The 5,442-nt window shown below is 38.9% G+C and overlaps 1 protein-coding gene across 1 annotated transcript in view; it reads right to left on the bottom strand.

The window, feature by feature from the left end:
• Positions 1-5,442, bottom strand: part of FHIT (fragile histidine triad) — a 1,350,907-nt gene that overhangs the window by 235,559 nt on the left and 1,109,906 nt on the right. The window lies entirely within an intron of this gene.

The raw sequence follows: 5,442 nt of genomic DNA, 5'->3' as shown, positions 1-5,442 counted from the left end.
TCTGTAGTAGAGAGAAAAGTTCTACACCAACTCCAGACCTTAGCAGTGGTCAATATACTAACCCAACAAGAGCAGGGTGCATTCTAGCATGGCTACTCATCACAAATAATTTTACTTATATTCAATGCCAATGCCCAGCCTTCTCTAGTCCCTGTTCTAGCTTTACTTTTCTCCATTGCACTGATCATTTAACATGTGCATATTTTACTTATTTTTTTGTGTGCCCTCATTCCCCTCAACTGAAATGCAAACTCTATGAAGGCAGAGATTTTTATCAGTTTTATTCATTACTGTATCCCCAGAATAGGATACAGGGGATTCTCTCTAATATTATTTGCTGGTAAATGAATGAGATTCTTGGCATTTGTTAGGCACTGTTCCTATCGCCTTCCATGAATTAGAAGAAGGCAACATAAATGAATAGCCAAAAGCTTGGGCCTCAGAGTGAGATAACCTAAGTCCCAAACCTTATGAAGTTTTTATCTTGGGCAAGTCTCTTAAACTCTCTGTGTCCTAAGTGGCTACCTCTAAAAGGGAGATGATAAAAAGGGCTACTATGAAATATAATGAGATTATAAATATACCGTAAGATGCTGTGCATAGTTCCTGGGCACACAGTAACTAAACAATAAATGTTAGCCATTATTTTTATATTCTTTCTATTATTTTTATAATTATTAACTATTAAAATCTGCAGAATAACCCTAAAAGGTAGGAACTATTATCATTCTCTTTCTACAATTGACAGTACAGAGAATGCTCCTGCGTGAAGCTGCAAAATGTTACAACTGGTTAAAAAAAAAAAAATTAAAGAAAGAGGGTGGGAGAGAAGGAAGAGTAAGACAAAAGTGTTACAACAAGAAGAATCAACAGGTATTAGCCTAGAAATAAAAAGACTCATCCTGGAGAACTTGGTTTAGGTGGGTTCTGTGAGCATGTGGGAGCCTGGCAGGTCCAGAATAGACACTTACTGTAGCAGATCTAGAACTGGCAACGAACTGTAGTAAGCCAAAGAGTGAGGTGGGAACTAGCAGATTGGACTAGAAATCCAACCTACATGATGTAGATTTCTGATTCTCTGGCTCTACTTCCTTTATTCTCACAGAGTAAGGTCTCCAGCTCCTTCCCTGTGCTAGAATGCTCCCAGACAATGCAGGTGATTAGTGAGAGTATAAGTTCTCTACTCTGAAGGGTTTGGGTTCAGACACAACTCAATCACTTATAAGCTTAGTGACCTTGGACAACATATTGAACCTTTCTGACCTTTAATTTCTTCATTTGCAAAATGAGGAAACTAACTGCATCTTATCCCACAGGGTTGCCATGAAGATAAAATGAGATGGCTCCCAAAAAGTACTGGATGCTGTCTGGGGGGTAAAGGAAGTTTTCAATAATCACACAAACAGAAGTAGCATTCAACTTGGCTGAGCAAATGCTTTAGATAAAATCGAAGTGCTTTCTCTTCCCTGCCCTGACTCCCCAGAAGAGAGTAATATACAGTACAAGCAAATCCAAAACTACCCGCTAAAGCAAGTTAACAATCAGCAACTATCATTCTTAATGTCTTGGGCAAATCAGCATCTTTTTCAAATACAAAAAACACAAACAAACAAACAAAAAACACCTCAAATAATTAAGTACTTTACGAAAATAAGTCAAAGTTTCTTTAGAAACTTTGTCTTAAGAATCAGACAAAGGCCAGCCCACCATCTATATCATGGAGGGGTCATAAAGAAATAGAATGAAGAAAGAGGAGAAGAAGAAGGGGTGAAATTCTAGTATTTAACATCTCCAGGCACATGCCCCAGCTTCCCACCTAGCCCTACCTACCACAACCAACCACCACATTTGATGCTTGAAATCTGCCTAAACCAAATCTATATTTGCCTTAGCACTTTCCAACTATCTAGGCTTCCCCTAGAAACATTCACAAGGAAGAGTGATATTCAGTTTAGACCCAAAGGCCAGTTATTTCAAATGTCAAGTGAAATAACATCTCCTCCTCCCTCATCGTGCTCATAAACTAATACAACAAAGACATCCTGACCCTCAGAGGTCAATCACTCAAGCAAGAAAATGAGGATGTGAGATATTACCAAGGTTATTTTGGAACTAGACTTGGCTTGAAGACATATCTAACAGTGAAGGGATTTTAATTGAGGTGCTGCACACCACCCGGGTGGGGGTGGGGTCTCTGAGTGGATCAGGCAGTGGGGGATGGTGAAAACTGGTGAAATTATCTGGGAGTGTGCTTTTATCCATAGAGCTGGGACATACCCCTACTCAGCTGATCAGAGAGGACCCGGGAACCAAAAGACATTAAGAACTTAGAATGCATTTTCTACTCTCTCATTTTATAGATAGCACAACTGAGTCCCAGATAAAATAAGAGTGTTTTTCCCAATATCATACATCTGCTGATGGTCCTGACTTTGCCACTAGGCAAGTCCCCGCAGACTCCAGCCTGCAGTTGCTTCTATCTATGAAGGCCTCTTTTCAAGCTACTTGGAAGGCTCTCCTTGTTAAGATGACCACAATGTATGCTCCCTTCACAACATTTTGATTGATTTTTAGTGAAAAAGTAGGCACCCCTGAGGCATTTCTTTAAAGTAAAGCTAGCTTGCCAAACCAGCATCGATGTGCGACCCTAGTAGAAGAATCCACCATTGGCCACAATAATAGCAAAGAAAAAGGGTAATGAAAAATAAACGTATTTAAGTTTACCAAGCCTCGAAGAAGTTATCACGCACAATGACAGGAACCTTTGTGTCAAGACTGAACAAGCAATCCTGATTTAACTTTACATTTTGATGGCATCAGCCGCGTTGCAGTCATTGTTTTGTCTAACAATTAAAAGTGGAACTTGAAACTATTACCGTCCACAGTTCCCCTTAAAAAAATCTAAAGCAAAGAGATTTTCTCATGCCAGGTTTGACTGAATTTATAATTATCTATCTGTAGCCCTAGGACAAAAGACTTACACACAAAAAAGGCAAATAAACCAAGGATTTTTTTTTTTTTAAGACCGAGCTTCTGAGAGTTCTAGTTACCCTGCCTATCAACTGATAGAGACACATTAAAAGAAAGAGTTATATTTGGAATATCCAGAAGCTGGTGGTCCATTTCGCATGTTTTGTTTTTAAGTATTAAGTATTGAGTATCCATGTTCTACATACTTCAAAATTATGCATCTATGTTCTTCAAGAGGCCCTAGTTTTGCCCAATTCCTGAAGGTGTAATGCCTTTGACTTTAGCTAGAGGTTGTTATAATTAGCCATCATTCCACAGTTTCTAACTGGACTTTGGAATGTTAGGGGGGTTTGTCTACATAAGATGGATGGGATGATAGCAGAGAAGAGCTTCAATACTTAAATAGCAGAGAAGAGCTTCCTAGAGGAAAGACAGCCACGAAGTTGTTTGTTAAGACTCCCATCAGGCAAGAGTACAGTGTTACTAAACGCATTTAGCAAGCATTTACTATGTGCCAAACACTATGCTATGTATGGGCTGTCATATACAATCTCAGTTCATCCTGATAATAACCCTTTGGGTAAGTATTATTGTTAATTTCAGTTTAAAGATGAGGAAACTGAGGTCCAAAACAGGAAAAGTAACTTTCTCCAGTCACATAGCTAATAACTTGCAATTTGGACTCAAACGCCAAAGCCTATGTTTTTCTACTCGCTATAGTTTGTGGTCTTGGCCAGCAAATTTGAAGAAGGCCTGTCATAAAGCTGTGTTGACAGGGCCGCCTTACATGCCAATTACAACTTTATTTAAAATTTAAAGTATGTTATTTCTTCCTAAAATGGAAAATAAACCATGAGATATCTACAATATTACCATGCTTTAGTTAGAGCCCCCAAATCACTTCTATATAATTAGTTATACCCATGATGTAAATATTTAAAATATTATTGAATGCCTTACTATAAATATTAGAGGCTGGAATAGTTAAACAGCTAATTAGCTAATGGCCTTCTGTTTACCTCTCAGCATTTCTACTCGGTTATCTGAAAGAACCCATATGAGTATTGGATAACCATATGCACATAGTTTTTCAGTAATTTTGGAGGTTACAAAGTGTCGCTCCTACCCAGCTCCCCAAAGCCCATACAGAGACCCATTTGAGAAGCTTTCAACCTAGGAAATGGGATCTGAGACCTTAAAAAAAGGCTAAAACTCAATGGTCTGGATATTTATGAGACCATATTCCAACCAGTACACCAGGTTACTGCTTGCCAGGCTCTGTTCTTCAAAAGACAATGTGTCAAGTTTCCAAATTACGGGGGGCAAGGGTAGTGAAAAGCAAGTGTGAACCTAACAGACAACTAACTGAATACTTCCCTCTGCATCTGGAGGCATAGGAATTCAGCAGACAGTCATATGCAAACCACTCTGTGAAACTGTTAGGGTGCTATTCTTTCTGACATTGTGTTGGTTTCCTATTGAACATCTGAAGACTGTTTTAACATGTGTGCCTAAAAATGTCGCACTGAGGCTGAGATAGCACAGAGCCAGGGGCCACCCAGACTTTCAAATCACGTCTCAGAAGCAGCCAGGAAAATTCCAAGCTTGGTCTTGTGGTCCTCAAGAACTATGGAAGCATGGCAGCATTTTAGATTTGCAGGTTGTTTGTGCAGTTAATGCATTGATACCTGACTCCTCAAAGTCAGAGATACTTTTCATAACTCAGTATTGCCCTCATTGCTTTCTTATCACATATTTTGCATGTGTTTCCATTTCCAAGATTCAGGGGAAACAAGATATTTAGTTGGAAATGTCCAGAGTAGAGACCTTATATAAATTACTTGATAGACTTAGGAGAGGAAAACATTTTGCAAAACATCAGCTAGGGAATAAACAATTTTAGAGAATCCCCTGGGGACATTTTGTTTTCCATGGATCCCAAAATGTTTTTTAAATAGAAACATCTCAGGCAGGGGTAAGACATTACTGGTTAAGCCCATTTAGAATGTGTATGCTGTCATGGAACATTCCTATCAATAGGGCACATTGAAATTCTAGACTAAGATATGGTGGGGCTGTGGTGCTTTACTGGATAAATAAGAAAGGGTTTGGTCGCTATACTCCCACCCTGCCCATAAATGAGTGAGCCCATGTGACAAGAGTATATATGTTTCCAAAAAGAAAGACACTGTGAAAATGAGCGTCACCATCCTCCCACATAAAGAGCAACAGCAAAATGAGAATTAAATTCGGCACTTTCTTAATGGGAGACTGAAGAAATCTGGGAGATGAAACAGTAGCTCTTCTCCAGTCCTTCCCGGCATATTAAGGTCAGCTGACAACACTGTTCGACAGAGAAGACTTAATGTGTCTGACAGATGGCAAATACACCATATTGACTTTTCTTCCTAATTTAACAAATTTGAATCTTTTGTCAATTTTCTTTCCCCAGTGAAAAGATATTCTAAAACA

This window comes from Mandrillus leucophaeus, unplaced genomic scaffold, assembly GCF_000951045.1.
Source record: "Mandrillus leucophaeus isolate KB7577 unplaced genomic scaffold, Mleu.le_1.0 Scaffold57, whole genome shotgun sequence".
NCBI classification, from domain to species: Eukaryota; Metazoa; Chordata; class Mammalia; order Primates; family Cercopithecidae; genus Mandrillus; species Mandrillus leucophaeus.
Note: the sequence above shows the minus strand (reverse complement) of the source record. Positions and strands in the feature narration are given on the sequence as shown.